The 17,549-nt window shown below is 45.4% G+C and overlaps 1 long non-coding RNA gene across 1 annotated transcript; it reads right to left on the bottom strand.

The window, feature by feature from the left end:
- Window positions 1-271: 271 nt before the first annotated feature.
- On the bottom strand, window positions 272-15,659 carry LOC113628328 (uncharacterized). Its single transcript, XR_003436011.1, has 6 exons — window positions 15,483-15,659; window positions 15,238-15,307; window positions 3,043-3,177; window positions 1,774-2,161; window positions 1,362-1,437; window positions 272-985 (listed from the first exon to the last, which is right to left on the bottom strand). It is a non-coding gene; the product is annotated as an uncharacterized LOC113628328 (long non-coding RNA).
- Between the last annotated feature and the right edge of the window lie 1,890 nt (window positions 15,660-17,549).

Raw genomic sequence — 17,549 nt, 5'->3', positions numbered from 1 at the left:
ATGCCGCGGAGCGGCTGGGCCCGTGAGCCATGGCCGCTGAGCCTGCGCGTCTGGAGCCTGTGCTCCGCAACAGGAGAGGCCACAACAGTGAGAGGCCTGCGTACCGCCAAATACAAAAACAAAAACCAAAAAAAAATATATATATATATATATATATATACACATACACGCAGAGCCCAACTTCAGGTCGATTGAATGGAAACACCTGAAGGTGGAGACCAGGCATTGTGTTGTTAAAAACTATCCCAGGTGATTAAGAGGCTTAGTGAAGGCTGAGAATTCCTGTAAATGCACATTCTCTAGCTCTTTAGGTGTATAAAAGAAGCAGCAGCCACCATTATTACCACGGAACAGAAATCTTATAGAGATGAAAACATTTAAAGGGCATTTTTATTTTAAAGACATTGTTTTGGGAGAACTCACTGGTTAAAGGGCAACTAATTGCGTGGCAGTGATAGTAAGTAAGGAAAACAGTGTCATTTATACATGAAATCCTCTAAGTGTGTGCTTTCCACTTATGATTCCTATCATCGGATGCTCCCATTAGAGCTAGAGTAAGGGGAGGGGTGGGGGCAGGGAGAATGACAGATGAAGGGAACAGCAGGAGATGAAGCGGGCAGAGTATGAAACCAGGAGATGGGGGTGACAGAGGGGAGTGACATTTCCGAGGTCACGTGACCAGGGTCATGGAGCGCCAGCAAGAGGCACGAGGTAGGGCTGTGACAAGTGGGGAGAAATGTGACCAAGGGCCTTGGCAGCAGTGGTGTAGGGGCTATGAGGCACAGGGACTAGGATTCAGAGGCCGGAGAGGCGACAAGAGAAGCCAGGAAGGAACCGGAGTCGGGGGCAGGTGTCCCATGGTGCCTCAGCCAGAAGGAGGTGGAGCGTCCGATCCCCAGACGGGAGCTTAAACACGGGGCTCCGTCCCATGAAACCAGCCGAGAGCCCAGCTCCAGGTGATAAGCACTGAGGGGGCCAGAGCCTGCTGAGTGGTGAAATAAGAAAGATAACCCCAGAAATCTACAAAGGTCCCCTCCCCTGGGACATGCTTGGGACCAGAGCCTGCAGGTGCAGTGAAAGGAGACCTACTTCTCCGATTGTGACTGAGCAGAACCCTCCCAGTCCCAGCAAAGATCGTTTCCACCCGGGGAACCTCTGCTTCCATTAGCATCCCTTCCTGCTCAGCCGTTTACGTGTCTAGCTTCCCTCCGCGTGACTCCTGAGGTTAAGGAGTGTGGTAACACACCTTTGCTAACCCTCTCCAAGACAGAGAGGGTGGTAGGGTTTCCTGAATTGAATAAACAAATGTTTGCACGTGCCTCTCACCTCCTAACGCATAACAGAGCAAGAGTCAAACTCACCTCAGTTACTCAGTGGAGCTTCTGGCTTAGGGATGTGCACTCACATGTGACCCAGAGGAGCACAGTCAGACTCCTTCTGGAAATGATAGGAAAGCCTCAGTGATGCTGACAGTCTACTGGTGCACCTTGAGGGATAAATTCCCTCCCAAAGGGGAAAAAGAGTTGTAGGGAGAGAATGTAGGTCAGTCAGCCAGTAGGGCAGTTATTCAAACTGGGTTGGACCTCAGAATCACAGCGTTTCAAAAAACACAGATTCTGGGACCTACCCTCTGCGACTCTGACACAGTTGGTGGATCTGAGCCTGGGTGCAATGGAGCTGCTTTTAAAAAGCTCGCAGGTGATTCTGGGCACACACAGCCAGGTCTGGGAGCTGGCACTGCTGCTAGCCAGATGCTTCTACCCTGTGTCTCACCTCAGCACAGCCTCTGGCAGCACAGCCCACTTCCTCTGGCACGGGCTTGCTGGCAGCCTCGGGTTGGGGTGATGACAGGGCTTCCTGGGGCCCCCGAGTGCCACCCTCTTGCTTCCTACACCTTGTGAGGGCTCGCTCTGTGTTCACTCTCCTTGGACGGGGCTGTGTGAGTGCGAGTTCCTGGGCAGAATCTGTTCTTGGCCGATGCGTGAAACTCTATCACAACTGGCTCTGCTCCAGCTGGCTGTTTCTTGGCGCCAACTCAAGAATTCGGGCACGATGGAGGAGAATCCTTTCTTCTCTGCATCTGGGGATGAGTGTGCACTGCCCAGCAAGGGAGGGGCTGGCGCAAGAGGGTCTGAGGGAAGGTCAGCTTCCCCCTAGAGTCCTAGAGGGGGAAAGAGAGAGAGAGAGAAATTCATTAGTACCCATTAACATCTTAGTGTGGACTTGGGGACTTCCCTGGTGGTCCAGCGGTTGGGACTCTGTGCTTCCACTGCAGGGGGCACGGGTTCGATCCCTGGTCAGGGAACTAAGATCCCACGTGCCGCGAGGTGCGGCCAGAAAAAAAAGGAAAAGGAAAAGAAAAGGATTGTGACAAGCCTGAGAAAGGCCTCACACTGAACTTTGTCTGGAATGAGGGGTAGGGATGGATGGTCTCCAAGGCCTCTTCCTACTCTGGCATCTGTTAGTTCAGTCACCGAATATCAATATTGATGCTCCCTTCCGTGTACCAGGCACGGTTCTAGGCACCGGGGACACACCCAGTGAACAGGACAGAGAAGGCTCATCTCTGGTGGGGCTCACAGCCTGGTACCTGCCATTGCAGCTGCCTGAGGAAGGTGGTCCTTCGGGTGGCCACTCCGGGGGTGGGTGGACCACCGGACACTGGCTGAGACTCAGAGACAAGTGTTCCTTCCTTCCAGTCATCCTCAGGGCCTGCTCTGAGTGGGAGCAGATGCCAGGAACAGATGATGTCACGCTCTGCACTGTGAGGGCCGCTCCTGGCTGGCTTCTGGAGCCTTGCGTCCTTGGAGAGATGGGGAGTGTTTCTGGGTACTTCAGCCCCGTGGGCATGGCTGTCCCTAGATGCCCATCAGATTCAGAGACACTGGCTCTGGGGACGTAGGAGTCAACCTTCAGTGTTGGACTTAATGAAACAGGCTGAAGGCTGGAGAGACACTCAGAAGTCTTAAGGAATTAAAAATAAGAAAAATATCTGGGAATTTGGTGCCAGGTTTGAGTTTAAATAGATGGGTAATGTCATACCAAAGATTCTGGCTTTGGATTTGTGAAGTGTTGGATTCAATAGCAAGAATCTGTCTTTGGCTTTTACTGTGCAGGAAACTGAAACAGGCTAATATTGAAGGTATAAAGGGACCGTACAAATGGATGTCAGGAAACCTGGAAAGAAAGAAGAATGGCCAATTAGTGTATTTATATAGAAGCTAATTTTCATATGAAAAAGTAAGAGATTCTTACTTGAGAAATTGAGTTACTAAGGGCCCACTTTGGTTATTTGCAGTTTCTCCTTCCTTCTCCCACGGAAAAACGATACAGTTTCTCTTCCTTTTCCTCATTCCTCATGTGCCTTCTCTTTTACCTCTCCCCTGACTCAATTCTGCAAATACCAGAGTCCGAAAAACTATTATGCTGCTACACAAAAGCGCCGGGTATTTGTAAAAGTCATAGGCTCACGTGGCTGGTGAGACTGGACGTTGGTCCCCTTCCCCTCCTCTGTCTGCCAACAGAATTGCACCCCATATGCCCAGGAAAACGGGCTCCTCCGTGTTTTGAAGAACTCCAGAGGAGGAGAGGCCCTGATCTCCCTTGATAACTTATCCCAAGCCTGATATCCTCATTGGCAGAGATTATTTTCTAGCTTAAGTCACTCCTGTGGGAGCTGAAGCTCATTTCCTTTTGTTCTGTCCTCACTAGAGACTGTGAACAGCTGGTCTCCATCCTCTGAGGAATATCCCTTTAAACCTTGCAGGCCGTTGTGAAATGGCCTCTAGACTTTCTCGTCCTCAGACTAAGAATCATAGCTTCTTTTCCCCGTCCGTCGTGGGTCCTATTTTCCAGCCCCTTTCACATCTTTGTTCTTTGAATGCTCTCAGAGTTTTCTAAGCTATTCCCCTTTGGAAGTTATTTGAAGGAAAACAACAGAAGGGTCTTTAGATGTACTCAGTACTGGCTGCCCTCTCACCTTACCACCAACCTTCTTGCTCCCACTGGCTGGGTGGCTTCTGGGTCCTTGACCCCCAGGCCAAGCGCATGAGCCCCAGCTCAGCATTGGGCTCACCTGAACTGAGAACGGTGCCTGTCCTTTGTCAGGCTCTCAAGGACTTGCTAAATGAACTCTTGTCCCTAAACTGTCCCATCTGGACTTCTCTTGGACAGAATGGGTAATCTAAGCCCTGACTGCTAATGTGAAAAATCCCTTTGTTTAAGAAAAGAAAGAAAAAATTAAGTTCAGAAAAGTCTAAGCGTGGAATTTCCTGGCAGTCCAGTGGTTGGAACTCTGAGCTCTCACTGCTGAGGGCCCAGGTTCAATCCCTGGTCGGGGAACTGAGATCCAGCAAGTTGTGCTGCACAGCCAAAAAAAAAAAAGAAAAAGAAAAAGAATAGAAAAGTCTAATGATTATGTTGAGAACAATGGTGCCTTGGGCACCTTGCCTTGCTAGTGGGGGTGGGGTGGAGGTGGAAGTGACCAGTAAATGGAGTTAGGGGGCTCGGGTGCCCTAGGATGTGAGATTGAGGCCCCAGGGGGATGACTGGGGATGGATGAGGGTGGAGGACGGTAGGGTAGTTAGAGGGACAGATGTTCAAACAGAAACTAAGGACTCTGCTCGCCAGACTTCAGGACAGAGTCTGGTGAAGGAGGCAGTAGGGAAAGTCTTGGGAAGTGACAGGTGTAAATGGGGACTGGGTAGCTCAAGGGACTCCAAAGTGGAGAGGGGGAGGGAGGGGGAGAGAGAGAGATTAAGTCTAAGGTGAGGTCTGACATCTCAGGATATAACCAGCAAGGACATTAATAAACTCCTTAGAACAGTGTTGGCCTGGAGTGAGGGTAAGGAAAAATTATTCAGAAAGAACTTCACTTCGTCAGAGATGAAGGGTTTAAAATGAGCTTTATTTAGAGGCATCTGTAGAAGTGAGCTAGGAAGTCAAACTGGAGATAACCAAGACCCTCAGGCAAGTTAGTTCAAGTAATTGGATGCTGTGTCTATGTGACTTAACCTAATGAGTGCAAGAGCCATGCCTATGACGCAGTATAATCTCTAAAAAACAAAGCATAAACAGTTACATAGTTGTTATCATCTTTAGTCACCTGGGGCCATTTGTTCAAACAATGTGAAGATTTCCACACCCCTCTCTTGGTTTTTTTTTTTTTTTTTGGCCACGCACTCGGCTTGCTGGATCTTATTAGCCCTGACCAGGGATTGAACCCGTGGCCCCTACAGTGGAAGCTCAGAGTCCCTAACCACTGGACCACCAGGGAATTCCCTGGTTTTATTTTCTAAGCCTACAACATTGACAGACTTTCATATACCTTTCTTTATTGGTGGGGAATCTTCATCTTCTGAGAATGTATTTCATTTCGAGGAACAGTTAGATGTAATTGGAGCCAAGACTGGGGAAAAGATGAGTGATCAGGTTGGCAAGTGTTGAAAACTAGAGCCAGACAGAAGTTAGAGCTGTGAAAGTAGATTTTATTCAGGAATGATTGTAATAGGGGTAGAGAGACCTCAGTACAGAATTGGGCTCCATTCTGAATGGACAAGTGGGGATTTCTAGCCAAGGAGAAGGGTGGGGGTCAGTGGATGGAAAATTACTAAAATTCTATCTGGGTAAAGGGGGATTCTGGCTAAACAGACTTAGGATTCTTGCTGAAGGCAGACCAGGGTGATGTGATACCAAGCAGAGGAGATGAGAAATTTGATCCAATATGGAGGGTGATCAGATATTGAGGGTGAGGATCCTAGCTAAACTGATTTAGCAGGAATTTTGCTAAAATTGAGCAAAGTAAAGACTGTCCTAACATCCAAAGGTTGAGACCAAGCTGATAAGAAGGTTCAGAGGAGCCTGACTAAAGTTTGGTCAAGGAGGGCGTCTTGTCAGGTTTTTTCTTTCTTTTTTTTTTAATATCAAAAGTACTTTACAGGGAATTCCCTGGAGGTCCAATGGTTAGAACTCTGAGCTCCCACTGCAGGGGTTCCACCCCTAGTCTGGGAACTAAGATCCGCATACTGCTCGGCGCCGCCAAAATAAATAAGTAAAAAGAAAAAGATTAAAAAAAAAGTACTTTGCAGGGGCTTAGTTTGAGTTGGAGCCTTGAACTAGAATTTCCTCTTTCTGCCATGCTGAGAATCTATCAGAGGCTTTGGAATTTCTTCATAAGTTCGATGGACTGTTTGACCTTGAGGAATGAATTTTGCATGAACAATGCCCCTGACGTCAAAGAAACCAATCCACTCTGTCATCCGTTGTGATTTTGCTACATCAGCGTTATGGGTCCTCCCAGGGGTTGGAGAGCCCCACTGTAGGCGCTGACACTCATTTTCCAGGTCATGTTGGAAAACACATGGTTCATCACCACTTACTCTATTCCTGAAGAATGTACCATTTGTTCAGCTGTCCTTAAAAGATAAGGGCAAAAGAGGCATACATCTCTTCCATTTCTATCTATCACTCAAAAATGTGTGGTGCAATCTATATGTTCAAGTTGTCTCTAAGGAAGAGTCTGTTTCTTTATCTAAATTTAACTCTTTAGCCTTCTTTCTCCCAGTCAGTCACCCATGTGAATTAGCCAAATTGCTGACTGCCTAAACATTTTTATTAATCTTATGGACTACTGCTTGTGCATCAAGGATGCCTTTGCTACCTTTTAAACTGTTTCTGTTTAAAATGATTGTTCTATAACAAACTCCTTCTTTTTTCCAAATGCATCCTTTCAGAGTAATTTCATTTGGTATTTAGTATTCTTTGCATTCAATGATTCTTATATATAGTTTAAACATAAGTAAAATGTGTTTTACTTTGTGATCATAATTTGTGATCATAATTTCTTAATACTGATTGACCTATCTTGAGGGAGTAAGGTAGGAAGTGGAGAGTAGAGCCAGCTTTTGTTGAATTGTTACTAGAAGCCAGGAACAAATTATTATCTCATTAAAACTTTACAAAAACCTAGGAGGTAGATATTATTATTCCCTTTTGGCAGAAGAGAATAACTGAAACTTAGATTAATTGCTCACCTAAAGTCACACAGCGAGTTAGTGGTAAGGTCAGGGAGCTAACTCAGGGGTTCTAAATTCTAGGAAAAACAATCTAGATGTTTTAGACACCAAGAATCCAGTTCTCAGTGTACTATATTGTCATAAAAATGGTCTGTCTTGTGGTGTAAGGAAGCTGTTTCCTCTGTCTTCCACAGACCCAGCCTTCCCTAAAATGGCATCTAATGGTCATTCTAGAGGCAGGCATTTGGTCATCTGTTAGTCCTGTCTTTCTTCCAATCATTACAACTTTCTTCTCAGGACTGATTTTTCATGCTTTTGATAATCCATGGTACACTTTTTTGGAATCTCCCTAATACATTCACAATTGCTTTAAAAAAAACCCCAAACATCAGGGGCCACAACAGAGTGAACTCTTCTTATAAAGGTCAGGTTAACACAGAGGACAGTAGTGTGGTTACTTACTGCATGAGGGTGTCATGCTCCTGTTAGAACGTTGATTTCATGTAGACACTGCCTCCAATCCTACTAGCATTGTACTGCTGACTTATATACAAATATGCAAGTGCGTGTATGTGTGCATTGGCACACACAAACATACTTATCTACTGTGTGTGTGTGTGTGTGTGTGTGTGTGTGTGTGTGTGTGTGTGTGTGTGTGTCAGCTTTGGCCCCTGTATCTTTTTCTGCTATTCCTGCTCTTACAACACATGAGGGAAGAATAGAAACCAGCCAGAGGCAGGGTGTTTTCGTGAAGGAAAATGCATGTGGGAAGGCTTTGAGGAAAGGGAAAAGAGGGTTATAGTAGATATTTGTTAGCTGGGGGAGAGTGGCTGACGACAGTGTTGAAGAGGCATCCGGGCACCAGTCGACTCACTTGATCCTTACACCAATCCTATAAAGCAGGTACTCCTAGTATCTGCTATTTACTAATGTGGAAACTGAGACCCAAAATGTTAAATAACTTTCCCAAGCTAGCTTACTTAATAAACATTTGTTGAATGAAATAAAAAGAACTAACTTCATGGTGTTGATTTGAACTTGGGGAAATTTTTATTCCTCGGCATGCAATTGGGTTGATTTCTGCATTCTGCTTTAAATGCCTTAAAGTGCCTTCAAATACCTTAAGGTATAAAAATATGAACTGATGAACGCACCTTCTTTCTCCATGAGTTTTTGTTTGAATGTTGTTTTACTTCTCCTCTGTAAATGGATATGATATTAACTCTTAGATTCTGGAAATAGCAATGCCTTAATTTCCTAGGCCACAATGTCTCAATTCATACCTAGTTCTGTCTTTAGCAGTAAATCCTGGCTCCACCATCATTTTGGGCCATTTACTTAAACACTCAGTGCATTAAAGAACCAATCAGGTCCGATAAGCAAGACACTAGGGTAAGGGATGCTCTGTAAGCTGTCAGAACCTGTTGGAACACTCCACAGATTCCAAGTCTGAGAACTCCACTATGGTACAAAGAGAGAGCCTGATATAACTTGCTTTGGGGGACATTAGTCATGACTTTACATACATTTAAGTACTTTAAGTGAATATCTTTAAAGTACAAAATATTCCTTTGAAAAGGACACCTTGACATCTTCCTCTTCGTTTCATTTCCAATCCATCATTCACTCCTATTGGCTTTACTTCCTGTTTCTGGAATCCTCCTGTTTCTCTCCCTCTCTGTCTCACCACTCTCGTCTTGGCTCTCATTATTTCTTTTTATTCTTTCTTTCTGGTTTTTTTTGGCCGGGCCATGTGGCTTGTGGAATCTTGGTTCCCCAACCAGGGATCGAACCCATGGCCTCTGCAGTGGAAGCACAAAGTCCTAACCACTGGGCTGCCAGGGAAGCCCCCTTGGCTCTCATTATTTCTCACATGAATTGCTTCAACAGCACTGGACTCGTTACCTTTCCCCACTCTGATTCCTTCCCTCTCATAACCCCACAATGTGGTATTTGACGATGTCCATCTCATCATGAGAGGTCCTCCCCTTCCATGGCTTCCTGTTACCCTGATGCTAAGGACTCAGATCCGGAAACCATCCTACAAATCCCTGCACGTGGGCCCCCCTCCCCCTCCAGCCTCATCCTGCCCCCGCCCCATGCTTCTTGTGCCCTGTGCTCCCCCGCATTGGCCTTCTCAGGGGCCCTTTAACCATCCATGCTCTCCTTGCAATATGGTTTCCTTCTCTCCTCTCCTGATGCCAGCACTCCTCCACATCTCAACTCAGGGGTCACTCCCTCAGGAAGCTCTCCTTGACTAAGTCAGCATCCTATACCTTTCGAAGTTGCAACTATGTGTGATTGCAGATTAATGTGTATCTTGTCCATTAGAATTTAAGGGGACCATGCCTTCTGTTTGTTTGCTCTCGACGGTACCCATAGTGCCTAGCCAGAGGGTGGCACAGTGTAGGGGCTTAAAAAATATTTGTTGAATAAAGTGTGCAAAGCCTTAAAAGTAACTATGCATTTTGTGCTATTTCATTAGGGTAAAATGTGGCTCATTTTAAGTGCTTTTGAGACATTCCCCCATCACAGCAGCATGCTCTGGTGGGTAGGCTGCTGCACCAGCAGCTAGAAGCCCTGGTAAAACCGGACCGTCTCCAGCTTCCTTGCCTGCCTTGAAGGCCTGGTGAGGAAATGTACTACGTGAAGCGCTTCCTAAGCTGGAAAGTTCTTTAGGAATGCAAGATGATATTGTAAGTCAGATTCGAGAGCTGAATCACTCCAGCTGACTTGAAGACATTCTCGTGGACGATACTGAAAATTAGAATCTACATTGTCTTGAGTGAGCAGAAAAACACGGTAAGATCTGTGGACCAATGTCTCTTTTTCGTAAGTGAAAGCCAGAAATAGAACAAGTTACCAACGTTAGAGTCACACAAAAAGCCATTATTTCCCCATGATAACTGTTGTACCTTGAAATGCAGTGTGCTTCTTTCAAGTGTGTCTTCTCCCAGGAGTAACCCCTTGTCTCTGCTCTTGTCTGGGGACAGGATGCAAAGGGGCCCAATTCCAGCAGCCATTCTGTGGGGCTCAGGACCCCACTTACAGGGTCGTGACCCCTGAGACTGGGCCATGGGGGCAACAGGGACCACGGAAGGCTGTTTCTGCAAAAAGAGAGAGCAGCTGTGCCAGCTTTGGAGAAGCTAGAGATCAATCCTTATATGGGTTGGAGGAACAACGGGAGGGGAAAGAAGGGAGCAACAGAAAGACGAGACAGGCCCAGGTAAAGGTTTGATTCTCTGACTGTTGCATTTAATAACATTGACATTTTAAGGGCCAGGGAGAGGGTGGGGGGCTTGAGTGGGTGACTCAGTTCTTGGGTTTCCTGCTGCCATTGTGGGGTTCTGGGCTATTTTCTGCAAGGCTGCATGAATACAAGCCTTCCCCTGAGATGATGTCAGAAACTTAAAGTAACAAGAAATAAAGCTTTTATAGGCAAAGGGGTGGAGGTGGAAAAAAATCCTATCTCTTGGACCCACGATGGCCACCCATTTCCGAATTGGTTAGGGAGGACTTTTCCTGGGACACTTGTTTTCCTCATATGTGTGTTGCTCTCTGGGTTCTTTGGAACATAGGGAGACCAGACCCTAGTTTCTGGCCACTGGACTTTAAATCTAGGCAAGTCAGATACAATTAAGACATCAGAGGGCCTGGTAGATAATAAATAGTGTGAAGACTGTGACCAAGAGACTGTGCAGTTTTACTTGACAAAGTTACACAGGTACTAAGAACGGTACTTAGACCAAGATGAAGTGTCTGCAGCTGATGGGAACCATGCTCACTGAATTGCGTTGATGATCCCTTTCCGTGTCAGCGGCTGACCTTCTGAGCATCTCAGTCAAGTATTTAACTTCCCTGAGTTTCCACTATCTAGTTTCCCGAAGGAGACAATGCAGTGTGTCTCAGAAAAAATGTTTCAGTATTCTCTTAGGAGAATGTAAGCATTATTACAAGGATTGTTCCTGGTGTGGATGGTGATAGTGATGACGTGTTGATTCAGGACTAAAGAACATCCTACCCAGTGGCTATTCATTTGAAGGAGGAAAAAAATCCATCCCAGACCACTCCACTGCCCCATTGACCTTGGGTCATTTATCTCTGGACTCTCCCTTTGCCCTCCTTCCCCCAAATTCTGTAACCAGCAGGGGCCCGGTCTCCCTGTCTTTGAGAAAGAGGAGTGGACGGAGAGGGTGAAATTCCACAGTTCTGAGGTTAGAACCCCGGTAGGCCCCTTGAAGAACTCTCCGTCTATAAGATTAGTTGAGAAGGAGATGTGACAGATTGTTAGTAGCAGGGCTTCTTTTCTGATTTTGTTTTGTTTTGTTTTTGGTCTTGCCGCTTGGCTTGTGGGATCTTAGTTCCCCTACTGGGGATTGAACCTGAGCCCCTTCCAGTGGAAGCTCGGAGTCCTAACCACTGGACGCCCTGGGGGAATTCCCAGTACCAGGGCTTCTTAATAGACTTTTGAAATGAAAAAAAAAATGTTTACATATTTGTTGTTTTTAGGAGAGAATTTATATACTTTAACATATCATTTCACAAATTCTGAGAATAAACCTGTTTTCCTGTATTCAGTCTAAATACGAATGGGTCATTGGTGGAACAGAAGTGTCAGGGAGAAAAACCTTTTTCTCTATCCTGTTTAGTGTTTTTCTTGGGGGCCTGCAAATTAAATCGACAAAAGACAAGTTAGCAAGAGAAGAAAACATTTAATTACCTACTTAGGCAGGGGAGTTCACGAGGAAATGTGACTCAAGGAGGTGGTTAGATTTTAGGGCTTCTATACCATAATCATAGGGGATGGGGAGGGGCAAAGGGGCACTTCTGGGAGAACAGATGACTTTTTTGTAAGATAAATGCACTCATAGGAGAAGAGATAGGAAATATGGTAGTTTTGTGACACTGTCTGTTTGGGTGAGGTGCTTCTGTCTCTAGAATAGATTCGAGTTGCTCTCTGGAAAGGGATTTATGACAAACAAGTTCTTCGGGAAGGCAATGCTTTTAGGCAGATAAGGGGTTTCAAGAAGGCAAATGTCTTCAGCTCAAAATAATTCTTATGCCAAAGTGGCATATTTTCAGGTGGCAGGTCCTGTTCCCCTTCATTTATGTCCCGAATTCTAATACTACAAATTCTCTGTTCAAGACTCTTCAACAGGGCTTCCCTGGTGGCGCAGTGGTTGAGAGTCCGCCTGCCGATGCAGGGGACACGGGTTCGTGCCCTGGTCCGGGAAGATCCCACATGCCGCTGAGCGGCTGGGCCCGTGAGCCATGGCCGCTGAGCCTGCGCGTCCGGGAGAGGCCACAACAGTGAGAGGCCCGCGTACCGCAAAAAAAAAAACAAACAAAAAAACCACTCTTCAACAGCTTCTCATTTAACTTAGCATAAAACCCGAGTCTTTACCACGGCCCCCCTCCTCCACCCTCACCCCCACCTAATGCTGCTCTTCAAAAGGGATGGAGTGGGGAGCGGGTCTTGATTCCAGACCACATCAGTCCTCTTGCCACTGGGACAGCTCCTCCCCAGGGCTTCCCGGACCTCCAGGGAAGGCGAGGCCTGGAGGATCCCATTCTTGTCTTTCCACTTTCTTCTTAGCACCTCTCACATCTGATGTATATTTACCTATTTAGTTCATGGGAAGGCAAGGTCCCTGAGAAAAAGGGCTTTGTTTTGTTCACTTCTGTGCCCACACTGCCCCGCCCCCCTGGCACATAGTAGGCCCTCAAAAAATTGTGAGCAGGGCAGACTCTACTGCTGTCCCTCAATAGCTTACTGTTTAGAGGGAGACTCAATAGGAAAAGGGTACCTAATCTCTGGTGCAGTGCGTGCCAGGGGGGGCAGCAGCTCTGGAGCAGGTGCCTGGCTTGCCCAGCACGAGGCTTCATGAGATTGCAGTGAGGGGTGGGGGGGGGCTGAGTAGAAGGAACATATCTTCGTTCTTCCCACCTCTCCAGGTTTCTAGAATTAGGCTGAGTGGAGGCACTGCAATACTGTTCCCTATGCAAGACCACTTGTTATGAATCTTTTGTCTGCTTTGATTTAATTCCCGGAAGATTCAAGTATCATTTTGTCAGTGTAAAAAAGAAGTTCTTGTTTGTGTGCTATTTGTATGAACTCCCGGGGTGGTTTATATGAATGAGGATGAAGATGTTATCAGTCGGGGGTGTGGTGGATTGTAACCACCTGCACTGACATCTCTCTTCTTTCTAGGTAGCATTCTTTCTCCTTCAGCAAACTCCTCTGTTACTCCATGGGGTGCACAAGCTAATAAATTATTCTTAAGCCAGCCTCAATTGGGAATCTGTCCCTTGCAAATGACAGACTAGTACAGGGACTATATTATGTTGACAGTGGGTTCATAAATGGATTGAATGAAGATAGCTCCTTCTGACATTTGTCTGTTCTCCTTAATATTTAGTATGACATTTAACACAGAGTAGGTGCTCAAAAAATTAGATGACTTGATATCCTTAACACACAAACACATACACAAAGAGAATAGAAAAGTATATTTTGACCAAAGCTGCAATCTTGGATGAGTACTGATTAGGAGTGTTTTGTTTTCTAGTGTGGTATTACTATCAAAATTCAGTGATGGCAGAATATGTACTCCTAGAAGAATCGTTTCTCATTTTATATTGGCTAAGACTATCTTTCATTTGCTTGCAAATAACCATCTTACAAAAAAGACCAGAAGATATAACCTCAAAATGAAATCCCAGAGGGGAAGAGATGCAGTTTGATGGGTATAATAATAACAGTAACAAGAATTACAGCACAACATTGACAACGTAAAGGGGTTTAAATGCTTTACATAATCCTTTCACTGAGTCTTCACAGTTATCTGTCCTGTAGAAATTCTCATTCCCATTTTACCGAAGAGGAAACAGAGTCTTATAGAGATTGATTTAAATGAAAATTGGAGCTAGAGCCTAGAGAATAGGCTGGAATTCCTGCTGGGCTCCCTCGGGAGTTGTCCCTATTGCTGGAGGAAGATCACTGACCTCTCAGGGCCTTCTCTGAAGATTTGAGATTGTTTTGCCATCTCAAAGGCTTAAGGAGATTTATCATTGTTTTTAAACTTTCTAATACGCTCTAGGTACCCGTGCAAAAAGTTTGGAGGCCCTGATGCTTTCCAACCCCAAATGGCAGGAACAGCTCTCCAAACCCGAATCCAAAACACTTTACATGTAGGGTGACTTGTGTTACAGGGCAAATGCCCTGATAAATGAGATTCATCAGAAAATTCATCAAGTTTCCTTTTCTCCAGCTTCTAACTTCAAAGGCCCTCATAGAAATGAATCCGTAAATGCCATGTAGACTTTCAATAACATTCTGCCACCAGAAATTGCCCAGTGAGATGTGACCGTCCTCGGACACTTCTTGCACCTTCCTGATTTCTCCAAGTACTTCTTTTTCTAAAATTGGCTCACTTACTTTCCTTCCAGACCAAGCTGGGGGGTCGACGGTGGGGAGGACTTATATTATCGGAAATCCCGAATCAAGCACCAGGATAGACAAATTTCACTTTTCTTTCCCTCAACTTTGAAATCATCTCTCGTCGGTGTATCCGGCTGTGATAAGCCAGCCTGATTTGGTGGTGGATTGGTATTGGGATGAGCCAGGTTAACTTAATCTCCTTTTAAGTAACCGAGAGTTTTGGGAATATTGACTGTGAACATTCAGACAGTGTTATTGTAAAGACACTTTCTCCATGTCCTGCTAGGAAACACGGAGCCCTCGCCTTCCGAGGTGGAGTTAGGAAGATTACGGGCGGACCCATATGCACGGTTATGATCAAGGATTCGAGTGTATTGGCCCGTCTACCGCACCAAAGAAATCCGGATTCTTAACACAACTGGGGTTTTCCGGGTGCGCCGAATGTGTGGGAGACTTGGGTGTCAGGCACCGTTAATGGGCCATGACCGATGGGAACATTTCTGCCTCTTTCATCTTCACGCTGAAGGTCCCCCCCCCCACCCCGCCCCAATGAAAATGTGCTAGGAGGAAAAGGAGTTGGGATAATAATTTCCTTTCTTTTCCTCCTGTTGGCTTCTGCTGGCAAATTGTCCTTTAATAAAAAGCACGATGGGCAAGTGTGAGAGCGTCTAGCTTGAAGCTGGAGACAAAACCCCACCGGGGAATGCCAGACCGTCCACCGGGGGAAACTGAACACCGACTACCTTCCCCACCCAAGGCAGCCTCCTGCCCACCGCTACTCACCGGCTGCACTGGCTCTTCGAAACCTCGAAGCTGAAGATTTTCAAAGAAGGAGGGTGAGTTGCTGCAGCTGCTGCATCAAACAAAAGCAAACAGATTAAATTAATTTAGGCTTCAAAATCAGTCCCATTCTCTAATTCATAAAATACTTCAAACACGGAGAGAAATGTCATCTCCCAGATGATTGAGGCTAATCCACTTTATCTCTTTTTTTCTCTCGCATTTGAATGCAAACCATCAAGACATACCTCGCCAGTCAAAATAAACTCATTCCAAACGCTTCCGTCAGCTTTTAATAAGTCTTCTCGGCTCCGTACACAAAACAAACTCCTGTTTCCACCGAGCTCAACGGGCTGTGTGCAAAAAAAAGAGGGACAGTGTACTCATTACAGTCTGTTAAATTGCCAACACTCGGCAATTAAAAGGTATGGCCCCGTGGAAACACTGCAAAACAGCAGTTAGTCTCATTGTCTTCTCATTAACAAGATTGTTATTTTAGCTCTCCAGGTACCAGGCTTCAGAAACAAAACATTCTTGGCTCCTGGGGAACTCCAGGAAAACAGGGAGTTGTTGACAGCTAGGACTTGTGGAAAGGACCGTTTATACTATAAATAAATTTGCACATCCTTGTGGTTGCAATAAATACACTTCCACACCCATTCTATTGGACTAGATGCAGAAACCTTTTACAGGGAAGTCAAAAAGTCTTGCCCACAGCAAACAACACTTGTCCTACTTATGAGGTCAAAGCGGGTGCTGCTGAGTAATGAATGCCTCCCCTCGGGACACAGAAATTTGGATTTTTTCCCTGCAAACAGGCTCTGTGGTCGACGCCACAGGCGCAGGGCTGGAAGGGATCGTGGAGGCTGTTATTTGTGCTGGGCCTGAGCTCCTCACTGCTTGGCAATCATTTAAAAAATGATGACCCAAATCTTTGCCATTCGCCAAGTGTGAGTACTTTGTGGTGAAGAGGAATGCAGCTCTTTGATTCCTGCATTCCTCCCCGTTTCCCTGTGTGGGTGGAAAAAAAGGCCAAGAATGTGAGTGATACAAAATCTCTTATGTTCTAAAGAAACCAAAGGAAGCAATGTATCTTTCCGATTCTGCCAAGATACAATTTTAAGTTTGATGCCCATGTGATTTTTCTTTCATATGATTGAGACCTTCATGGTTTTCCTTATGACATCAACAGAAAATGTAGAACACTGATTTTCTTTTTAAGTGAATGGGGTGGGGGGAAAGTCCCTTTTAAGAGACTAGGCACAAGGGATGTTTTCCTAATTATAAAGACAGTATTTACTGTAAGATTAAAAGTATAACTGCAGTTGCTTAAGACTTGAACAGTTTTCAGGGAAAAAGCCCCTAAAGTTACTTTCTCAGTAAATTTCTCAGGGGCCTATTGTTTATTTTACCCCAGCCATAAATTTCCTCTTAAATGCAGTCTTTTGCACTGACATTAGGTGGTGAGAGACCAAGATCATCTTGCAGTTTTAATGATATGCTGGTTTACACTTTAATGGCCAACTTCCATTTTTCAGGATTTTGCTAGATAAGACCCGTACAATGCTTTGTTAAGTAAACTTGATCTTAGGAAACGTGTACATTTCATACAAAATAAACACATGCCCTGAAATTGGTTGTTTTTGATGAAAGGCCCTCCCTAGAAATATCCTGTGTGGAGAGAAAAATAAAACCACTTTCAGCTAGAGAGAACCAAACACCAAATACCTTGAAAATCTGATGTTTTGCTCCTTATTAAGTCAGATTTAAGAGCATTACTAAGTTATACAGCCTGACTGATATTTTCATTTTTTGGAAGAGGGACAAGTCTGGGCATTAAATGCGTAACAGCAATTATTATCTGCGTGTGGGTTTAATTAGGAAAGAAGTCAGGTTTTTATTTTTCATAATTGTCATCGTCATGACCCAGTCTCCATGTCAAGCTTGGCGCTGAGCGGAAAGGCTCACAGGACCTCCAGCCCTCCCAGGTTTCTTGCCTCAGCGCACTCCCTTCTCCTTGCCCAGTATTTCTTCTTTTAGCTTCTAGTGGGACCTTCTGAAAACTGATTATTTGGAGGAACTTAGTAAGGCTCTTAGGGAGAAGAACAACTTTAATGAGTTCTAGGAGATAGGAATCCTCAAGACCCAGGACTGAAATCCAGTCTGGGGAAATGTGATGATTCCTTTTGCTCTGACTACAGCTCCGTGCATCAGGGTAGAATATCTATGCAAACACCAGGGAGGGTTGTTCCAATTTCCTGTAGTCTCGTGTGTGTGTGTGTGTGTGTGTGTGTGTGTGTGTGTGTGTGTGTGTG

This window comes from Aethalodelphis obliquidens, unplaced genomic scaffold, assembly GCF_003676395.1.
Source record: "Aethalodelphis obliquidens isolate GAN/ISIS:26980383/991018 unplaced genomic scaffold, ASM367639v1 scaffold23, whole genome shotgun sequence".
Classification (NCBI taxonomy): Eukaryota; Metazoa; Chordata; class Mammalia; order Artiodactyla; family Delphinidae; genus Aethalodelphis; species Aethalodelphis obliquidens.
The sequence above is the reverse complement of the archived record's forward strand: the minus strand, read 5'-3'. Positions and strand labels throughout refer to the sequence as shown.